Raw genomic sequence first — 23,817 nt, forward strand, 5'->3', positions numbered from 1 at the left:
TCGGCCGTGCCTCCTTCTGGCCACCAACAACGAATTAAACGCGCTTTAATGAGACGGTTTTCCAGTCACCTTTCAAGAGAACGGCCGGTTAACGAGCGTGCGTGCGTGAAGGCGAAAAATAAAGAGACCATCGTATGGGAAAGGGGAACAAAGACTTGGCTGGAACGAGAGAAAATAATGTTAGAAGAGGGGTTGAGAAGAAGCCTTGGGGCCCTTTAAGGGACGATACAGGCGAGATTGAAATTAAGATCAATTAGCCTCGGGTAATTGTGTAATCGTTGATCCGTCACGTTGGCAACGTCATGCGACGAGGACTCGCCTGGACGGGCGGGCTCTGGTTAACGCCGCACTGGCTTCGTAACGAATGAACGAGGTGAGTGAAACAAGAAACGAGACAATGTGTGTTCCACCTTCGGGGGTACATGTATAGATATAGATATGAAACGCTACGAGAAAATTTTGAAGCGAGATAAAAAACAAACGCCATCTGTTCATTCTAAGTTTTTAGAAAACATTTTATCATCTCCATATTAAAAATACAGGACTATATGTTATATGTTACATGGACGCGTCCTACGTCATTATTTTCTAATAAAAAAAAACGATAGTTCGTATGAAGTAGGAAGTAGTTTCGTTCCAATCGCGAAGGAGATGATGATCATCAGCAAATTAAATATCGTGCCAGGAATTTTACACGTTGTGTGTTGATGGTCGCCGAAGCAGCAAGAATTAACAATAATGATTCGAAATCACAGTTAGTTTGCCTTATTATCGGTATTGGATTAGCTACAAAAAGATTGATTAACTGTAGCTTACGTGGCTAACGCGTGTTTGCAAAGCTAATCGCCGCATTCCCAATTTGTCAACAGCTGCTATCAACGCACGGCATACCGCGAGTGTTGACGTTGAATGAAACGCGACAGGTTCCGTAGGCGTGATTCGATAATAACGAATTTAATCGCGCGCCCAATCAATGGGAGAAAAAATTTATGGACAAATACTTGGAACGGTATTTTCTAATCATTATTAAATTGGAGTTATTCGTCTCCAGTCCATAACTTAACGCTCTTAATTCACTTTTATGTTTTAGCCAGTAGGCACGTAATGAGGTTCACGTTTAAGTACCCGTTGCGTTTGACTTTGGTTGATAGTAATAATAAATTTAAAGAATTCTCTATCCTGACGTTCCTAACACGAGACTTTTAACAAGCTTAAAACTACGAAATCGGATAACGAACAATTGACTCGGATTATCTATAGAAAATACTAAGCGAAAGTTGAAAAATTCAAATGTAAAGAGGATTTTGCAGTGGCCATGTAGGTCCGTCGCCGTGTCGTCCCCGTTAAAGCGGGTACGTTCGCGGACTTATCGAAGCCGGTTTATGAGGCGTCCGAATCGAATTTTTTTTACCATCGACGACCACGCATAATCATTACATCGAACGCGCCGGTTTAACCAGTCCCGATAACATCTTTCCCAAGCTAAATATATCGCGGTCCCGGCTAAATCCGTATCGCGGATTCGAGGCATTAAATCGAATCGAGTTGTACAAACCGGGTCCTAAAATGATCGCACAGTTCATTTAGCTGGAACTCATTATCATTTCATAAATCACGAAGTTACTCTGGTTTCTCCGACAGGACTCTCGATATATTAAATAATAATTACAGAATTAATTATTGTAAATTGCAGGTAATAATATGTGACTGGAGTAAAGTGTATTTTTAATAAATTTTCAGAGAAGATTTATTTCTCGGTTAGTTTAAAAAATTAAATGTATGAAAGAAGGCAAATACTCCTAATTCACACGCAAGATCTTAAACGTCGATTTAAATAACAACCGATATCAGATTCTTTTTTCCGTTTACGAAATCGTGAACGCGTTTAAAGATTAATATGCTCACCGGGACTGGATTTATCGTGACTCATACGACGGCGTATTTGCTATTCATAAAATAAGGCAAATGGTCGCCAATTAATTTGAAAAACTTGCGGCTAATTACAATGACAATAGATAACCGAACATTTAAGTTCTGATTATAGCATGTTAATAATATTAAGATTTCCACTTGCACATCCGCCATGTGCTCTTAATTGTAAAATTATGCTTGTTGGTAAAAGCTGAAATGCATATGTGACGGAAAGAATAATTGATCTTTCTGAGTATTGCAGACAGAAATACATAACATTTTGTTCAACTGTTCATAAGTTAGTCCGAACATGTTTATTAATTTCAGGTTTTTCTTCGTTGGCACGATCGCGAAAAATTGTCGATTCCAGGTCGAGATTAGTATGAGGATCTAGGAACGCAACACAATCGGTGTTCCAAACGTCGAAACGTTTTAGAAACGCGCGTAACGACCTAGTTTTGATCTAACGGGTCGCCCAACCAACGCGCCCCTCTTTCTCCCTTTATTTCCTCTTTGACAAACACGATCGAATTATATCTATAGTAATATCTAACGGGCCTGACGTATACAAATCTGACGGAATTATAATTTTTTTTATCTCTCCATATATACGGTCTCTTTGTCCATTCACTTTTATTATTTGCATCGATGCTCACTGCTGACGAGTTCAGCTGATCGAGCAAAGTGAACAAGCTGTCAGTTCCAGTGGAAATATGTATGCACGTATGTATCTAAATAGTTGCACATCTTAGACCAGCGTCGATGATAATTAGATGCTAGATCGGAGTTAAGTGTTTGATGGATTACTGCATGTGTCGAACGCATCGCTCGAAGCGATGCCAGCTGTTTTCATAATTAGAAACGACTTCGGAGATGCTTATGACGAGACATCGTTCACAATGAACTATCTCACTCGTGTTATGTTTTACTACATCCTTGGAACTTTGAACTTTCCAGAAACATGTTCGTCCTCTTAATTAAAACATATTCCATGAATATTGTACTTGTACGTCTTTTTATTACCATCGTTTTTTCATCTTAGAATTATACCTAACTTCCATAAGAAGACGAGTGATACAGTTTCTGTCGTAAGTAGGACACACTGAGAAACAGTATCAAATAATAATTAAAGTATAATTAGAAGAATAAATTTGCATTGATTAATCTGATCTCGTCAGACGAGTGTCATTGACATCGACGTGAACGAACCAGGCAGCGTTCCTTTTCCCTCTGTTTCAATCGTTCGAGGAGATCTAATCACGATTCGCGTTGATTCGTAGTACCGTTCACGTAGGAGCAGAAAATGACGCTCATCAAGTGCAACGGAATTCAGTTCGTTAAGGAAGACGACGTCGACGAGAGAAGGTATGAGAGGAGAGGAGAAACGTGGTCGTACAGATCGACGGCGATAAGTAGTTACATAGTGACGTTTCAGAACGCCGAGGAGTAAACAAAGGCGAGTTCTCACACGGAATATGACAATGAACCTGAGGACCCTTAAGTAACGTTAACAGACTCCAGACGCGACGGAGACGTCTCGCGCAGACGTGATCTCGTAATTATGCGCGTCCCGTAGATAAACTCGCTTACCCCCTTCCTTCTTTTTCTGTTTGCCTTCTTGTTTCCTGCTACCAGCGCTAAACTTTCGTACCACTGATATGGAATAAACGCTGCCCCTTTATGGCGCAATAGATTTTATTCAAGATTATAAAATTACTTCTTATATACACACATTATTATCAATAAAAGCTTTAAAATCTTATATTCAAGTATTCATCTTTTTTCTCAATCTTTTAATCCTATGAATAATACAAGACTTCCTTAGAGAAAGAAATTTCACACGAGGCACTGATAGAACAGAAAATAGAAATATAAAAATAATTCCGCGGAACACTTTTATAACTCTTCTATTATTCAAGCACGGCTCGATTAGCACCAATTTCCCACTGAACTCGCAATGAAACGTTTCCGCCGGATCGACCGGCGTCGTTTGTCTCCTCCTTACGGTCCACCTTCTTTTACCGTGAGTTCGTCGGGACGTGAAATTTACGAGGATGTAACAACAGAACTTAATTAGCCGTTGTGCTCGTTGCTCAAGGCTTCGTTGATAATTGGATCCGTAACTCCATGAGAAACGTTTCACATTTCTTCTGTTACCAAGTATTCTCTACCACACCCTCGTTCTTCTTTAGCTTTCAACCCTTTTACTTGCAGTTTTCAATCTTGAACGTCGAAGGAAATATTGCAAGTTAGACGGAGATTCGTCATTCAATATTAATGTTCTCGCTGTTTCATCATATTTCAGAATCCGACTTTATTACTTCGTTCTCTGTACACCCGGAGGGGAAAGATTCTGGTAAATTATACAAAAGACAATCGCACAAAAACCTTGAGCTTTCCAAGCAGTGTTGAAATTGTGTTAAAAAAGAAATTTGTTCTTATGTGACGAATTAGAAAAAAATATTAATACATGTATTACATGAAATTATAATGAGATTGTACTTCGATAATAATCAGAAATAAATGATTTTATATTAAGTACAATAAAAACATTAGATTTAAGGAGAGAGGCAAAGAAGCGATTGGTCTTTCAAATGGTCTCTTAGAGGATTAAGCAATTTACAGAAATACCTACCACTCCGACCGGAGGCCAATCGTAGGTTTTCCTCGGATACAATTTGGCCAGTCGTAAACCTGCTCGTTCTTGCCCGAAGCGTTCCGGTGAAGTTGAAGATTGCTTAACGAGTCCTTTGTCCCGTACCCGTGGTTACCACGTAATAGCTTCTGGCGATGGACAATTAAGGGACCTTCGCGCGAATTCAATTTAATATTTAAAATCCGAGTTCGAGTAGGAGTTCATTTAAATCGATTTTTGGAAGACCGATCGTAATTTCATCGAATTTTTCATTTAATTTAACTACCGCCTGTTTAATTTAAGTATGTATTTAAGATTCATTAGGAATTCAGCTTTCTTCGTCGACGTGGGTATAAGTGTGTACATAATTAATGCAGACGCAGTAATTTCTTTGGAAAAGGGTACTCAATACATATGAGTACGATGTTTGACTTCTGTCGATTTTTATAATAAAAACGATTCAAGGACTTCTTGGCATTTTTTAAATACAGAGTATTTGCCGATATAGGCTGTGATCACCTCGCGAATATTTTTTAAACATTATCGATTCAATTGCTGTGAATAATATTTTCAAGGTTTCCATAAAATACGCTAACATAATCATTTCCTTATAGTCTTAAAGATTCGCTAATTGATTAGCTATTACGCGCGAGCATCAAGGTTATACAGAATCGAAACGAAGTTTTCAGTTGTTAGAGCTAACGGAAATAATCAATGCAAATTCCAGTCTAACCAGGCTAGAAAGCGAAGCCAAAGACAGGATCTCATCCGGTCGATAATCTCGGCGTGAGAACCGCCCGAAGAACGAAATGATCAGATTCCTCTGGTTGACGATCAGGAATCTCGCTTGCGAACGAGTCGCGTCTAAACTCCCTTTTAAATCGGGTCAACGAGGTTCGCACGAGGGAGCCGCACTGATTCGCGATTCACTGACCTACGTCGATTTACGGGAGTCCACGGCTAACGATCCGGCTGACCTTTGATAATCGAGCCACTTCGTCCCCTTCAGGGTGAAAAGTCAAGTTCTTAGGACTCGCTGACGAGCCACTGGCACCGTTATGCCAATGACCGACGATAACTCATTATTGACTTCACTGTAGCTTCGCCAACTCAAAAAGTGCCATCGAAATTATAAGAAAGAAATTGATCGACGTATTCTTCTAAGCTGTCTAAAGTTTCATCGTGAAGGAAATAACGTGAAAACTTGTATGATTAGGACAGATTCAACATTTGTTATATAGGGTTATTTATATATGATACAGCGGTTTATAACTTATGTCATTTTCTTCCGGCAATGATACTTTGCTAAACGATTTTTCCATAGATTCCGTCGGCATGGGATAAGGATTCGAATGATTCTCGTAATCGTCATGGCAGAAAAGAGGCTGAGGGTAAGAGGGGGGAGACAGCTGTTATCTTTACGGCTCGATCTTTCGCTTAGAAACCACGAACTGGAGGGTGGTCGGGCGGCGATAAGAGATAACGGGCCTTGAACCGAAAGGCGTGTGCGCTCTCTCTGGCTCTACTTATCAAGAGACACAGAAAGCTATCCCGGAAGTCGGTTTAGATATTATATGTACACTAATCTTGATCGCTTGGACTCGTTCGCTAGGGCGTGCCATCTTTATGCCTTAAGGGAAATCCGCGAATCATAATTCAATTTGAAATAGCAACAGAAAGCATCGAATATAATATTCCTAAATTAAAAACATTCTATTTATCTCAATAGAACTGGTGTTTCTAATTTTTCAATTCACACGTCCAAATCTTTATTGAATTCCTTGTACTTAAAACAATATATTAACCGTTGCATGAGAACACTATTGTTCAGAATATCCTATAATTTCAACGAACGTTTATTTTATCCCGTACATGGTGGTATTTCGAAGAAATTCGCGACGCTCGAATCTGGTATGCGACGTATGCGCGACAGTGAAAGAGGGAAGAATGAAACCTGAGAGGGCACAGGGAAGAGTGGCTACCGACGAAACGTAAACGTGTCCTCCCCGTTTTCCTTTCATCGAACAATGAGCATTCCGGTTTCGCGGGCGCAATTAGCAAGGAATCCGACGATCGTTCGTTAGAATTCAGATCCATGACATGGGGCAAGGGTGGAACCATGCAGACTTTACCCTTCCGGACCTCTCCTAATCGCTAATTAAGGACTCTCGCGGTCGCCGAGGTTGAATTGAAATTTTTATTCGCGTCAGCTTGAATTCCTTCAAAACTTTCTTCAATTTTATTATCATTCATTTTGAGAACAGAAATGATGGAATATAATTGTAAGGTAAAATAATAGAAGCATGTGATAATGAAAGATTATGCTCACAGACCCTCTTAATAATTTAAAAAAAAAACGCAAAGTATTTTTCAGTTAACAAAATGCAGTAAACTTTCAAGAAAATATCAAAGTGAATTCTATACAATCTGATTTTACAATTAATCGAACACGAACGGGAAGAATTTTTGCCGAAACGTTTTTCGAGATAACGGTACACCGAATGTATTATTCGTACTGCATGGACCGGATTCTCGTAATCTGGTCGCGTGACAATAAATCTTGTCAACGTTATGCATGCGGGAATTCCTCGCTGCTCTTTTTGCACCTCTTTCTTCCGCAGCCGCTTAAACGCTCCTGGGAGTAATTGCCGGCAAATATTTCTGAAAGCGTCAGCTGAGAGACAGAAGAAGGCCGAGGGATTGTCAGGGATGCGGACACGATTGCGCCGTTTAACAAAACGAACTTTCTTTCTTTTCAATTGAGTTCACAGCTTCATACATTTTTTTACTCTACTCCCTTGTATCTGTGAATCTGTTCAGACATTCTTTAAAAAAAATCTAGTTTCTCAAAAGAAACATTATAAATCTCTATTAATAGAAGAATTAAAAGAAATTCTAATTTAATCGACTAGATTTCATATAGTATAGATATTAGATAAGAATGACGATACTTTTGAGAATTTGTTAAACTTAAAAAAAATCTGAAGCCTCAAGCGATCTGACACGATTTCCTGCTCGAGCTGTATTGCTCTATTTGCCAACAGGGAATAAATCGTAACACGTATAATCATTTGACAAATGCATGTTGCATGAGAGAAGTAGAAAGGACAAAGGAGCTAGGATTCCGCGTCCGAGCGAGTGTTTACTGTTCTATTGGGTTGTAGATCGCCTTTATCTTTGATCTTGTCGCTCTTCTGACTTCGGGCTGAAGTTGAATGGCAAAGAAGTACGAGCCACGTTGAAATCCCCCATGTCAGCTGCCGAGAGTAGTCGTTGCTCACCCAACAATTTACAAGCCATCGGTCTGCATCCATTATTGGTTCCATCCGACATGCTGTCTAAAAAATAACGGGTTTAACAATATACGATCGAAGTTCTGAACACCGACTGCTAAAACGAGATTATCAGATTTCGTACAAGTTTTTACTGTAATTTCATATTACTTCATAATGTTTAGAAATGCTTACACTGTTTCATATACATTCTAAAATACGAGGATTTTTGTGGCGATCGTTATTTATAATTAATAAGAATGTTGTACCCACCAAGATATGAACGGAAGTTTCACGGATTTGTTAGGGAAAATTTACAGGCAGTGTGTTTCCTGTAACTTAGTTAATTAGTTACTCTTAGCCTGCGCGAAGTTTACGTTTACGATGTGAAGTTTATAAGCCCGAGTGAATTTATGTTACGTGTTCTACACGAGTTCTATTCCCCTTTTCCGTCCCTACTCTCGTTTATGATAGCCAGCTTGTTAGTAACTACTAATGTTAATCCACTAACTTTCACACTTCGTTCAGACCGGTTATAAAAGCAATACTTTTATTATGTATCTCAAAGTTTCCTAAGCGTCTTAGATTCTTAGTATCATCTGTGAAGATATGTTATGTCGGTTCTTATAACTCTTGTTTGAATTCCAAACGGGAGTCAAGCCCTGAGAATATTTATCTAGCTTTCTAGAGAATCCTCCCTGCTATCTCTCCCCGATCTCTGTTTGTTTAAAGCTACTCCTTATCCGAATATCTGCGTAACGAGTGCAAGCACACGGTATTATTCAACACTTCGGACACCCACGGTCGCGTGGGCAATCTGGACAGCAGCGTGCGCTGCCAGCGAGGCACAGAGCGGAAGAGAACTACGGTTCACGCAACTCGTGTCACGATCGACACCAGCATTCACCTGGCCACAAAGCGGTGGCCTCGCTACGCCTTGGCTTCTTCCTGTTGGATTTCATCTTACCCGATGAATGCGCACGCAGTCTTTTAATCCTTTCTCAGCTTCGATATCGCCGGCTTAACGGTACCACACAGTGCTTCGTGAGCTTTCGAACATCGTCGATACGTAATACGTCTGAGAAATTAAGGAACGTGCTACGTAGACGATTCGCTACGTGATCGAAGATTCAGCGAATTTTCATTTCAATAACTCGTTCGTAATCTTCGGATTTCAAACATTTATCGAAAACTTCAATGCGCATGGAAATATTAAGCGTACGCGTAATATGCAAAAATATGAATTATAATCATTATTATTGAAGGGTGAAAGGAATGTCAATTTGTAGTTGAATTTTTAAACTGACATCTAGGAAGTTTTGTACAAAATTCCTCATTTGAATAACATGTTGCAAGAACTTAAAAGGGACCGAGTATGAAGATTGTTGCGAATTTGGAAAAATTCTCTGCATAATCTTCGAAACGTGTAATTTTCATGATATGAAAAACATCGAAGTATATCCTTTAATACGTTGTAATGATGTACTAAGTGCATGTCGCCGATCCGTGTCGAGCGTGTATGGAAAAATGACAACGTATTCGTTCCATGTTGTAACACCGTTTGCCTCTATGGAACACGCGGGGACGAACACAGGACTACACGGTTAACTTTCGAGGAGAACAAGTTTAGACGTCGAAGAAAACGCAGTTGATCATCGAGCTCGATGTACCACGCGTTCCACTTTCCGCAGAAACATCACAAGGTGATCCTGTCTTAAAAAAATCCAGCTAAATTCTATTCCCGTCTGCCTACAGCCATTTCCATCTATAAATATCAGAGGCTGTTTTAATCTCTTTTTACTTCCTATCTCATGTTCGATAAAATGCTGCTGAGAATACAACATCATAAATTCTCGATCCCTCATCATCAGCTGGGTGGATTAAAAAAATTTGATACAAATCGGGACACGCGCGTGTATATGCTTACATACGCCAGCGAACCGGCCGGTCGACAAAAATCGGTTTTATCTCGAAGTGACGTTTATCAGATCATTATATGCATATACATATGTTCGCGTTTCGTGGAAAGAGGAGAAGGGCGAGAGTGAAACGACACGTTACGCGTTGGATCGCTACGAAGGATCGCGTGCACGAGATCTAACGCGCCTGGAGGTCCTGTCCGAGGATCAGTGGATCATCGTACCGGCCCACCACGCACGGCCACATCCTCGCTGTTTGCTCGTCCCATCCATATAAGCGACGTGACAGAAAGCTGGCGAATTTTAATTGAATCTTCTCAGCCACGTACACTTTCTGCATTTAATTTGCTTCGATAATCGTAAATTACGATATGAAATTGATAAAAAATATATAATGATACGATTAATTCTATCATGGATGAATTTAAGACAGTTTAATTAACTAATTTTACTGATAAGATTCGAAGGAAAGATTGAAGAATTTTCAATAGTGACTGAAAAAGCTTGAAGGAAATCGATCAATCGCTTGTAAGGAGAATTCTTAAGGAATTCAGGAATTTCAGACATCATAATAGCCAGGAATTCCAGACTGTTGAGAGAAGCTAAGGACGAGCCCACCGGCCAAGATAAAATTCGATTACCGCGAATTTTAGATGCCGCGGCTAGAACTCTGTGAAGCTTTCAAGCATACCGAAAGAATAGGCAAAGATTGTTTAATTCTATTTGTCAGCGAACACCGTCAGCCATCGTGGCGGTGACGTAACGATAACTGAGAATATTTCTGCGATTACGAGACATTCCACCGTATCGACCTTAACCCTTTCTTCCTTTCCTTTGAACGCAATCGCGAGTAGAATCGTGGCTGCAAGTCGCAATTCTTGTTTATAGCGATGACACGTTACTCGTATAATTTTGCACATTAATCTTGTTTAAATGCGAAATCATCATTCCTATCTAAAAAAACAGACCCATCAAGCCTTTGAGGATAGTGACAGAATGATCATCGACTGAATAATTTTTTATATCCTTCTGACAAGCCAACTGCATACTTGATCTTTCAGATAGTATGTTTCTAGTAACTCTCTTAATTTTTTGCATCGAGTGTTGGGACACTTAAAAATAAAGCAGAAATGCAATGTTTGTTCTCTCCAAGAAGTGTCATCTCTGCAATCAAGCGTTCCATACTTATGTATCTATTAATACAGAATATGCGCTTCCATCTACGCAGTCACATTTTCTTCGGCACCTCGGCAACCACTGGCGATGCCTCGATGGCCGGCAATAACGAGAGCATTGTTAAATTATCGGAAATCTCGCGTCATTATAGCGGCATGCCGAGAATTCTCGTCTCGGCGAGAGAAGGGGGATTAGCGCCGGACAAAAGGTGTACCGCCGCCGGATATGCGGGCGACGCAATGACCGATAATGGAAACACGCTCCAGAGCTCCTGCGATGATCCTTGGAATTGGAAACATCGAAGGAATTGAACAGTGCTTAAGAAAACTGAAAGTTCGACGGATTAATCCTGATTAATCATGCTATTAATTAAACACGTTCTATAATACAGGAATTGTGGATGCAATCTAATGTTTTTATGATCGCATGAACTAAAACTGAAGAATCCTCAGTTCTAATAACGCAATCACAATAAGAATCTTTATTTTGAAAAATTGCATTTCACTTGAGATAGTAAATACTCGTATTTCAATGCTAATTACTTAATATTTGCTCTAAATGTTTTCTGCAAACATCATACTAAAACATTCTTGAAGCGTGGCGATTTGTATTATGAATTATGTAAAATTAACTGGGACAGAGGACAAAGGTCCGATCGTTGAGGCGCGAGCGGAGGCGATGAATCAAACGACAGCCTCGTCAGGATTACGCCTGCGGGTATTCGCGATTAGCGACCATTGGACGTAGCCTTAAAGGCCACCTTTTCCCATGACGACTCATTGTTACGGTACTCGCGTGACTTTTTCACCCTCAAACATCGCTTGCACGCGCGACACAGAATCGAAACGGGTTATGCCAGTGATTCCTTCCCCCTTACCCGGTGACCTTTTCCTTTGTTGAATCAATATCATCTATTAAACTTTGCTCCCTTATAGATTTCCATGAATACTAAGAGATCAATACAAATACTAAGAGGAAGAGAAGACCTGAAACAGAATCGATAAGAGAATAATCGTAATAATTTTAGTAACGTTATTGGATTCTATATTTTATGATATAAAAAAATCTTAAGATTTCGACACACAAAAAATGAAACGAATAGTATAATAAGTTTCGAATCAAAACGAATGATGAGAATTAGCTGGTTAATTTCTGTAGGTATCTAGAATGTGAGGATAGGTTCCAGTGGCATCGCGATTGTCAAGGGAAGCAAAGGTTACCGCGATCGGAGAAGTTAACGCGGTGAGCACGGACGGGACGATGGCCGTCGTCGATATTTGCCGGATCGGGCCACGAACTCGGGGCCCTTTTCCGTTGGGGAGATCGAGCCGAGGGAGGCACACGTTGGTTCCGGGTGGACGTCGTCCCGGTGGATCGCGTAGGAATTGACATTTCGGCGAGCGCCGCTGCTAATGAGACTCCTTTATGCTAATCGCTCGCGTGCTCGCTCGCTCGCTTCGCCTTCGTCGCGGCGCGGCGTCCCGCGAGAGCAGCGCGTTCGCGCGGCTCATGAATTTTATCGCGAGACTTCATCATTTTCTTCTTCGTCGCGTCGCGTCGGCTCGGGACCGAGCTTCGGATTGAGTCGTCAGACCCTGCGAGAAGGGAATCCGTTACCACGAACGAGTGTGGCTTGATGAATGTCCAATTCGCGACCCGGGGGAAAAATCAGGATTCGACCATGAACGACGGATAATTTGATAAACGAACCGTTCCTAGACGCGACATGGGCCGATCTATTTCAACCTATCTCTAGCCTCGTCAGGTTGTTTTAAAAAATGATTAGATTTTTTACTATGTATTGTTGTCATTAGGAACTGAGAACATGAGATTTTTAATATGATTCTGATAACGAAGAGACGAGCGACAGGTAAAAATGAAATAAAACCTAATCGCAAAATGATTAAATACTTTATAGGATAATGACGAATGCTATCAAGCGTCATCGAACGGATTCCTGTGAATCCTCAAGGACGATCCTTCCACTGCGAGGCTAAGTGTCCCTCGAGCTGCAGCGTGGCACGGCACGGCGCGGTATGTTGTAAAAACTCGCGGCACCCCATCGAGAGCAGGACATGGAAGGTTCAGCTGGCGTCAAAAGGTTCTCTTAACACAGCGCCAAGAAAAGAAACTCACAATCAGTCGAAAAGGATAAAAAACGACGAAGCAGATGAAGAAGAAGAGCCAGAACGAAACCGACGAACGAACGTCCCTGAATGGTTACGAGAATCTTCTCCGTCCTCGGCGTACAAGAGAACGGGGTACGCGTAAAACGTCGCACAAAGGACAGAGAGAAAGCGTTATACGTACCCCGGGATGTCGCGCGACAGCGGCGAGGAATTAAGCCAGAAGAGTGAAGAATACGAGGCTCGAAGGCCGGGTCCTTGGCGTAACGAGTCGCGATCCTGCAGAAACGTACAGTCACGCCCCGCCGTGAGAAAATTAATTGATATCAATTTTTGCGCTCGCGGTTTCACGCGCGTCGGACAGACGGCAGCGCAGGGATAGGGTACATACACCCGTGGTGCCGCGGCCGTTGGCATGTGGCCACGAAGATCGAGAGCCTCGGCACAATGAGCCCGTAACAAATGGACACCGAGGACCTTACCCTCTCCGGACCGTCGTAATAATAAAGCGGAGGATGCCGCAATCGCGTTCGCGGTCGATTAGTAACGATTATGAGCTATTAAACGGCGGCAATTACGGCTGAGTGTTCACCGCGTGGTGGGAGGGGGAAATGAACGTCCTTGCAAGGATGAGTACGTTTCTCTGCGGTTAAGATCGACCCAAGCGAATTCTTACATCGTGGAAAGAAACTCGGAATCGTTTCCTTTCGTTGTTCGTCCCGTACGTTTGTCATCGGACGGTGAATGCGATCTTGATAAGGGTCATTCTTTTCCTAACGTCCGTTGGTATGTGCTGCCGGGCTGTGCGTATTCTTTATGGATTTTGAAACGAACGCGGGCTGCGGGATTTATATCCGGCGCGGAGTATCGATGCTGCCTTCGCGACAAGTTTGTGTAGGAATGTTTTCTTCATTTTCAGTGAATCCAAAATTCTTCGTGAATCTATTCTACAACAACGGCCGCTTCTCTTTCAAGGATCTCGGAAAGAAAAAAGAGCGGGCACTTCACAATTTAAATTCACGTATTGCTGAGAGCAAATTAAGACGATCATCGACTCCTTGACCCTCGAACTCGACTTCGTTTCCGCGATCATCGGCAAACTACCAGTCCAACGATGATGGACCACTTCCTCGAACGAGCTCTGTTCAAACACGGCAGAGGCCACACATTAGGTAGCTCATCCCGAAACACGTTGCCCTGTCGTCATCGTTTCTTAATGATGCGGTTTTTCGTCGATTTCGCAATCTGTCCTTCCTACTCGGTTGTGCTTCTTCGAATTCATCATTAAAGACGACATTGTATGTATAATCAGTAAAATTAAACAATATGTATATCAATCTTCATATCATTTACTTGTACATATAATATCATTGAAATAAATGGAAGATCTGTCATAAATATGAACTTGCATTTGCATTCTTATGTTCTATCGAAAAGTGCCTCGAAATTCGGTTTCCCGAGTAAAAGGGATATCGTGAGACACCTGCATGACGCAGCTGCAGAATGCAAACAGCGCGATCGGTTCTTTCATTAAATTTAATGACAAGTCCGGCCAGCGAATCGTCGACACATGCGGTCGTTAATCACGGATCCAAGGAATCGATTGGTAACGAGCCTGTCACCTCGAAAAGGGAAAATAGTCCCGGCTCGGTCTTCGTTCCGGGATTCCGGAAAGCCGGTGCGCGAAGTCGCAAAAGAAACTATCCGATCCTTCATTGAATTTCATCTCGGACGACGTCTCAATTTAGTACTGATCTTATTTGGTCGCGCGCGATACGTCTTAATTAGGTTGATTCCACCTATGAGGAATCAACCTAAGCGGTCGGATCTCGAGACGAGGTCTTTGCAATTCTAGGAGATTCTTAATGGCTATTAAATTGATCGAGACTTATGGATGTCGAAGGTCTGCTCTTTGTCGCAGCTATGTTTGATTTATTAATATCGATCGTGCAACGTGAGATTTAATTGCTCCTCGTAACCTTATAATATAATTATTTTGTAATGAGAGGTTTAATCGTCCCATATCTCGTAACCATAAAATCTAATTACTTTACGATGTAATATATGTATATTAAACATAGAATTTCTAATTACTGTCGAATAGTACAGAATTATTCAGCACGTGTTTAATTTTCTAATAATAGAATAGAATGTATTTTTTGCAAATTGTAGCACAAGGACATCTCGTGCGCGTTTCTCAGCTGTCGCGATCCATGGAGTAAGTCAATTCCTCGAAGCTCCTAGAAACTGGAAGACGCTTGGAACATCCTTCGAGATCCCACTCGAATTTTGTAATAACGAACAATTTTGCGTATATATCTTTGTAACGGCTAACGCATTTGAGTATTCGATCCAAGATTAATTTGATGCGAAAGAGCCGGGTAAAATTCTATGATAGGTACACAAGTCCTCGGTAACATTTTATTATTCCACTTTTCCTTTTTCCATTAAAACCAGAAAAGACCGTGGAAACGGCAGAACGATTGAACAGGCGTCGCGTAGTCGACCAAAATCGTCGTGTTTACAATCGTAAAACGTTGTTAAAACAGCATAGCTGCATGGAAATTTTTACAACAACCGATAACGACTCCTCGAACGAGCGAACGCGCTGGCTGCGACTTTGGACGCGATCGTTTCCCGCAACACGGTGGTCGGTGACGATAAAACGTGAACGTGCGCCCGCGTTCTCCCGGTATTTTATTGAAATCGGAATTACAAGGCGCCGAGGTCAGCGATGAGTGACGTCACCGTCGCGTAAACGATGATCATCGTGGCAGATAGATAGGTACACGGAGCCTTGAGGTATCCGCTCGTCCTCGTCACTGCCGAACGTCTCTTTAACGATCTATCGATCGTCTATTCGCGTTTCGTCCGCATTCTCGTCTATAGCCCGATGCGAGAAAACGTTGACAGAGGAAATAACGATGGGGCCTTGAATGTCAAGGCCGTTAAAACCATAAAATACGATAGAATTGACTGAAACGAACTTCGATCAATGCTTTTTTAAATAATTTATTTAATAAAATGTCCGTTCTGAAATAATATTACTTGTGGGATAATTAGTATTGGAGTTTTCTTTTATGTGAATTAAATCAAGATGTATGTCGTTATATGTAAATATAGCAGTAGAGATAAAGCTAGAGAATTAACACTAATAGTACCATAAGATCGTGACGATGGCAAACCATTAACGACGACGCTAATGGCAAAAACAATAACAGAGGCTAAGGTGCTATGATGGAGTGTGAGAATAAGTTGATGACAGTAATATTAATACCGGCAATAAAAGTTGCACTCGCGATAGCATAGGTAATGAAGCTGAGAGTTGTGGCTATCGTAAGAAATCATAACGTTCGTAGTATCAAATGATGAAACGAGAATGATATAATTGCCAATAATTAAGTAATGATAATCGCAATAAAATAAATAAGTAATTGTAAATTATGTAAACTCCACTTGCTAATTGAAAGCAGTGAACTTTTCTTTGTTACTTTCTAATAATTTTTAGAATGGTTACAACAGTTAATGTTCATAAGTCTCACACGCGTCCTTGCAGAAAATAGAAAGATAGGCTCTCTGATTTATAATCGTGCGCTGTTTAGATCATCCTATTTCCTGACCTCTGACATTAACTAACCCGTTTCATTTAATTAAAATGTCCCTGATTTCATTTTAAGTCCAGCTCATTCTTTTCTCACTTCACTTTACAGTTTTAATAGACAAATATTATTACATAAAATCGTGGAACGCGTCAGTAAAATAAAATATTTGATAAAATTGCTTAGTTATAGAATTTCACTTATCAAACTCACGTGACTTACTATGAAAACAAAGACGTAAATCAGGCGTAATTTCGTACGCAGCGTTGGTTATTATTTGCGAGGATGTTCGTTTGACAAACCTCGTTGACAGCTTCATATCTACCCGCGACGTTAAAAACGTTTGTCTTTCGCAACGAGATTATCCGGCAAATAAGTTTTATCCTTCGCCCCCTCCTAGCCGCGTCGGTCTTTCTTCATCCTCTGCACACTCTCTGGCAACCAGTTCTTTGCTCTTTCGCTCTCCAATTATGTTCATCCATTTATATAATGCGTTAATTTCTATGCTAAGTAAATATGAGTCAACCGATGAAAAATGTCCAACGGTGACCGCGAAATTAGCAGCAAAGTAAAAAGCGAATAATTGCTATTTAATTATCGCTCGCGCGCTCGTACACCAGAGTTTAATTACAATCCTCCGTCGTTGTTGCGTCGTGTCGTCGCGTCGTTCGGATTGAGCAGAGCGCGCCCAATCGGCTCAATGACGCTCCTTATCGTCGAGCATCGACGCCGATGACAAGCGGGATTAATTCTATCCACGACTCTCGATCTGGACGGCAATAATCTCGAGTACGAGAATGAGTTAGGTCGACAGACGAAGAAATCGATTCGCGACGTCCAAGATAACTGGCTGCTGCGATTATGTATTATCCAGACTCCGCAGATCCCGTGGAACGATTTCGTGACGTCTCCGCCAGCCTCTTCGAACACTTCGATAATCAGAAACTGAAATTCTCCGAATTTTCTTACACATGGATGGCATATTATGAATAACTAAGTTAGCAGCAGAATTTTTTATAATCACGAAATATTTATATGGAAAACGTACGGCTTGACACTTGATGAAAATGAATGAAAGACTGCATTGCAGATAAACGCATTGGCACGTTTCACGGAAAATATGCATGGTAAAGGTTTATTCAGTAATAAAACGTTGTTGGAGTAATTGATTTTTATGGCGAAAGGTCGCGGTACAACGCAACCATTCTCGGCGTCAATGTTAAAAACCCATTACTTAAGCCTTAGCCGATCGAAGAAATAGAATGGCCCATAATTGATACGTCGATCGGTTAACGAGTTTTTTTTTAAAACGCGGGTAATTGGTATTACCGTGGCAAATAATTGAGCATGAGTAAAACCCGAGGAATCCTTTTATTCCATCCTCGTTTTATGAATCTCGCTGTTCGATTAACGGCCTGTCAAACTGCGCTTCCAATTAACGTGAATAATTAAGCTCGGCTAAAATTCAAGGAATCCTCTTAGAACACTCTCCCTCTTTTACATACTCTATATTTTTTATGCGTTTCGAATGCTCAATAGAAAGACGCGAGACTTTTCTTCGCTAGGCCCGCGAAGTAAGATACATGGCTCCTTTCTCCGTCACGGTATCGATATCATCTCGAATCTTGATAACAGCTGAAACAAGTCGGAAGTTGCGAGCTATCTACCAGAGAAGGAGGCGGTATGTGGGAATTTCGTGTTATCTTAACTATCACGGAAGACTTCAAACGCTCCATCGATGCCGAAACCGATGAGAAATTCGTTTTATTCAGCGTTTAGAATCAAATAGATTCTTAAGTCCGATTTTTCTCGTACGTCCCTATAACGTTACTCATTCTACTCTACCATCAACATTCTAAAGATCCTTGTACCTGCCATTTTATCGTCTCTCACCGAAATTTATGACACATTTGAATATATTGTGTCGTCTGGATTTTCGTTTCCCTTTTACAATAAACTGTTGGTGACTCTCGGTAAACAAGGGTTAACGAGCTGTCAAAGGAACAGTTAGTCGGGCATAATTAACGAGTTTTTCGCGCGACGCGGCGGCGTTACCTACAACGCTGATTAGGCACCCGAGCAAAGAAGGCTAATTAAACGTTCGCTTACGACGCCGCGCCGAGCCGTTAACCCGGTCTTTATTAACCCCTTCGGTGATTAATCCGCTCGGGGAGCTCCGTCGACTGTGCAAGTTAAATTTCAGCCAGCCTCCACACTATTTTTCCCTCGGGAAATTCGTCTTTTCCGCGCGGATCGCTTTATTCGCTCTGATTTCACAGACTGATAGGTAACGAGCGGTCAATTACCTAGCGTTAAACTCGAGACTCAGAAAATAATGTGCTCGTTAATCACTTTGTAACAATATCTTCTCAAATACAAAATCGGTTTTCTTATATTGAAAACCATTTAATTTTATACTCTGTTCTTATACATTCGATTTAGTAACAATGAAAATTTCTCAATTTTACTAAAAAGAAATCTTTTATGCGAATTAAGCTCTGGGAACATTTTTGAATGAACGAGGAAGGACTCGTTCCTAGTTTCGGAGGTGGTGAGTTGAGTCGAGTGTCCGGCGATGAGTTATCGATCGGTGCCGGTGATCGGCGACAGGTTATTGTTCTACGGCGTGGGTAGAGAGTCGCGAGCCACGAGAGCGGAGATCGTCTCGTCGATCCCGTGATTTGTCATCGTTCTTGTTCTCTCGATTCTTCTGCCGCGGAGTTCCAGCTGGGAAACGCGGAACGCGAATGACGATCGATTAATCACGATCGATCTCCCTTACGGGAACGTGTGCTCGTTGGTGGCCGAGCTACGGGGACGGCATCTCTATCGATGGCGAATTTCGATGGAGGTTTCACTTATGATCACGAGCCTCGTTTGACGGATCTCGCGTTCACCCAGTGAAACTTTATTCGTAGGAGTCACCGTGTGAACGTGCGATTTTTTATGGCGATGCCTGGGGAAAGCGTGAACGAGTTCTGATAACAAAGTAGAGCCCGACGATTTTCTTTCAGAGGAAATTCACGATTAACAGATTTCACGGCTGTCTATGGCCGGATGACGGTCCACGCGGCTCGAGAAAAGGCTTCGTCCAAGGAATGGAATATAAGAAAAATAAAGATGCTTCATGTGAAAGAGAAAAAAGAACGAGCGAGGGACGAGACGAAAAAAGGCGACTATTCCAAGACCGGAGAATAGACGTCTGAAGCTCGATGCCGGTGGTCAGAGCGTTCGTTCCCGTTCCCCCGGTGATCGACGCAACTCGTGCGAGGTGGAGGATAAAAGCCGATCTCGAGCCTCGTCGAATCGATCGGGAACGAACAGCATCGTTCCGTTCCGTAGGAAGCTACATCGTGTTTCCAGAAACTGGATTCTTTGTCACGCCGATCGCTCCGGATATCTGGCGCCAGAAGAAATCGATTCCTTCTCACATATACAGGATGATCGGCAGATTCCAGGATTCGTTGTTCGGTTCCACAGAAAATTGCATTATTTGACGTGAATCATTGTACAGATTCGTTTATTTAGGTTACTAGACTTACGGGTTGATAAATCATGTTAAAAGTTGATTTTATTTATTTTTAATAAAGTAGGAAATTATCTAAATATATCTCATATCTGTATTATCACATAATTAGACGGATCATCAGCAAATTCATACGCATTTTTCTAAACAAAATTAAGGAAATGGAAGCTAATTAAGAATCATCTATAAATGTTGTGTAACGTTCTCCATAATTTACTCTAGATAATTTCTATGTTTTTGCATATTACATAAGATCCGCGGTCTTTACTCGTTTAAATTTAGCTGCAGGCCACCGAAGTAACGCGAAATAAGTAATGCTAGAATGCCAGCTCTGAAAACTCATCGTGATAGCCTGCGAACGTTGTACCTGCAAAACGTGGATTGCTCATCGATACGCGGTTGCAAATGGTATCCCCTTTTATTTTCCGCGTGAGCATCGCGTTTCCAGCAGTGTAATCACGTCTCGAAACGATTCAGATGAACGGCTGAGATGGAAATTACAGTGTTCAGGCGGCAGACTTCCGCGGCTCGTTGCTCGCAACGGACGGCACAATGTTGCAAACCACGCGAACGTTTAAGATAAAGTGGAAATTGTTTATCAGCGAAGTGCATGTTCCTACGCGATGTACATGGATTGCGTGAGACCGGCATTCGAGCCAACTGGAATTCTAGAGCAAACAAAATTGTAAAACTATATCTCCTACTGCTTACGACATACGACAAATTGTAAAACTGTATTTCCTGCTGCTTATGACATGTCCTGGGAAACCGAGAGATAAGAGATGAATTTCCTTTCCTTAGGGGATAAATTCTTACGACGGGAAAGAGCTTCCATGATCTGAACTCGATTCTTATTTCACTAGCTTTTTATCGCGTCGGAAAAATTAATAAACAAAGATCGATAGATTATCTGTTGTATATCGGTTTATCAAAAATGAACGCGAGGAATCGTTTAAAACCTACGTGATGCATTGTTCCAATAGAGAACAATAGTTCCTTCACCTCTCGATGGAGGCTCGTTACAAACGATAGACTTGTCCCCGGTGACAAATGAAACAGCATCGTGTACTGTTAACGCTGTCACGCAGGTCGTTAATAAATCAAACCATGACGGAATAATATTAAACGGACAAAATAATAAAGCACTAAATTCCGGCAACAACTTCTAATTAAAAACATCAATCATCGCGAATCGATAATTAAAATAGCTATCGATAGTTTCAAGATTATACGAGCACCGACAAACTTCTTCATGGTGATTTTAAGTATAATCTGTTTCATCTATAAAAAGTGCTCCCTTATCGAATAACTTTCTTGCCCGTTCACATAAATTCGCAACTTGATTTCCCAATTTCGAACACAGTCGGCGAGAATTCCTAACGAGATCGCCGAAAATATGATCGAGGGTGTTGGCAATTAACCCGCGGGGTTAATGCACCCTCGAAGTAAGTCGGTTCGATAACGAAGCGGAGCCGAGCCGCGACGCGCGAAATTGAGTTCCGTCCGGCGCGTCTGATATTCCTGTAAATGGAAATTGGTACAAGGCAGGGCGAGTAATGGTCGGCATATACGCGCGGCCGATCGGATCGATCGGCACGAGTTTGCAGCTGCCGAGGCCCCTGTACGTCCTCCGTCGACGAGCGTAATTAATCGACTGGTCACAATCGCGCAATTTACTGAAATCAATCCGTCCCCGTTCCCCGGGGACCGACGACGCGCGCGGCCTTTAATAAAGATTTATTTGCGGCAGAAAAACCGATCGTTCGCCGTCGATGGCTTCTCGTTCTACCCAGGAGGAAGCAAATTCGTTATCCCCACCGGGCGAAAGAAAAATTGCTGTTATTTGTTCCGGAAGCCTTTACTTTGTCTCACTTCGAAATAACTTCATCCACTATTTTTAAACGTTTACAAATTACAATTACTTCTACACTCGTTACACACATTTTATTATATCAAAACTAGTGTCTAGGATAATTGTCGTCTTAATAGAAACATTATGAATGTGAATTCACAGTAGGACAAGGTACCTGCTGTTTTCTAGGTAAAGAAAATCGTATTCCTTTTAAGCATATGCTCACTTTGGATATTCTGTACGAACAAAATACATGAAATCGCTATTAGAAGAATGAGATATTTGTTCGATTTTGTGTCGAGGTCGACAAAATCTAAGCGGACATAAAATATTGGGCACTTGTACGAACATCCACGTGGCGGAAGTCTAGAGAAAAATAAATCGCCGCTTTGCAGTTTGTTCATTTTACTCAGACAAATTAGAATTCTTTTAAGGCGCCGGTCATATTTGGAATGCAATTGGTATTGCAATTACTTACACGTGTACGTCGGCGTTAGTCGCGCTGTCCGACAGCATTCTCTTGGCCATTTTTGCTCGACATTCTATGGGATCGAGTTATATAAGTTCCTTCACGAGGCTGTTACGTACGTTCGTCGGTGTACAATAACTTTATTTGCAAAAGACTCGATCAAAAGTATATTTTTTCAATCAGTCTGATCAATGAAGTATTTAATATTAACTATTATAATCTTAGATTCTTGTATTCAAAGACACGAACGTGATTTCTACTGTTTGAAAGGAGTCGATAAAAAATGTTTATTGTAATTTTGAAACATCGTACGATGCAATATAATAATGACCTGTCACGAAAAAAACAACGTATCAAAGAATCACAATGTAACAGCGTAGATCATATCAAGTCGAATTGGATTCCTCGCTTCTTTTTTCGAGTACCGTTTTAATTGAATCGATCGCAGATCAGAATCCACTGATTGAACATCGAACCTGACTGCGATTTTGATCAAACTTCCTCCTTACCTTAAATTCATTTTTTTTTTTTTCGTCTTAATCCGCTTCAACAATTAGTTAGGTACAAGTTCGGTTCGCAGAGAGGGCTTTAATCTGGTCCACGCCGTGTCTGTCCGATAATCGATCGAGATTCGATTGTAGGAAGGAAGGGAGCCGAGACTCTGGCGCGTTCCTCGCGCAGAACGCGGCAATTACGTTCCCCGAGCGGTGGACATTAATTAGACGCGACGAAATAATTAATCTCAAGCACTTAGATCATCCTCAGGAATCCTTCACGGTTCAGGCCTCGGCATGCCGCATGAATATATGCAACAGCGGCTTCGCTGCGTACGTGAATACAGGCTCGATCAAACGCCTGCTTCGCGACGAAATTCTAATTGGAGTCTGCAATCATTTTTTGCTAGTGCATAGCAATTTAACTCTTCCATCTCTATAAATGACGTATCAATTTTTATTGAAAACTGGTTTGATTAAATTTGAGGAATTTTTATACCTACGGGCTTCAAGGGTTTTGTGTATACTTTCACTTACGATGTTACTGATCAATTACTCGATCAAGAATTTAATTATCGTCGTTCGTTATGCAAAGTGAGTCACAGAATTTTTTAGACGGATTTAGAATACCTCCTCATGTACATGGAACCAAATTCAAATTGATATCGCATTGTACAAAAACAACGACAAAACAAGATTCAATTAATTATAAATGCAGGGCAATAAATATTCTCGTATTTTGAAAATATTTTAAAGAATCATTGTTTTCTCTGTTTGAATCAATCTGTACAATCGTGAACTCGGAACGGGTGACCTCGTCGTCAGCGTTGAACGGATA

At 41.3% G+C, this 23,817-nt stretch overlaps 1 protein-coding gene across 3 annotated transcripts in view; it reads right to left on the bottom strand.

Annotated features, from left to right (window-relative positions):
* The window catches only part of LOC108623467 (telomerase-binding protein EST1A), a 171,711-nt gene that overhangs the window by 25,360 nt on the left and 122,534 nt on the right, over positions 1-23,817 (bottom strand). The window contains exon 27 of one of the 3 annotated variants that reach the window (XR_003388981.1): positions 5,336-7,884. The exons of 1 other annotated variant lie outside the window; for it this stretch is intronic. The gene's annotated coding sequence lies outside the window, so the exon portion shown is untranslated. Of the gene's footprint in view, positions 1-5,335; positions 7,885-23,817 lie in introns of those variants that run through there. One more of the 3 variants, XR_003388980.1, reaches the window with a different exon arrangement.

Source organism: Ceratina calcarata, unplaced genomic scaffold (assembly GCF_001652005.2).
Source record: "Ceratina calcarata isolate Rehan_Ccalc_2016 unplaced genomic scaffold, ASM165200v1 scaffold27, whole genome shotgun sequence".
Taxonomy (NCBI): Eukaryota; Metazoa; Arthropoda; class Insecta; order Hymenoptera; family Apidae; genus Ceratina; species Ceratina calcarata.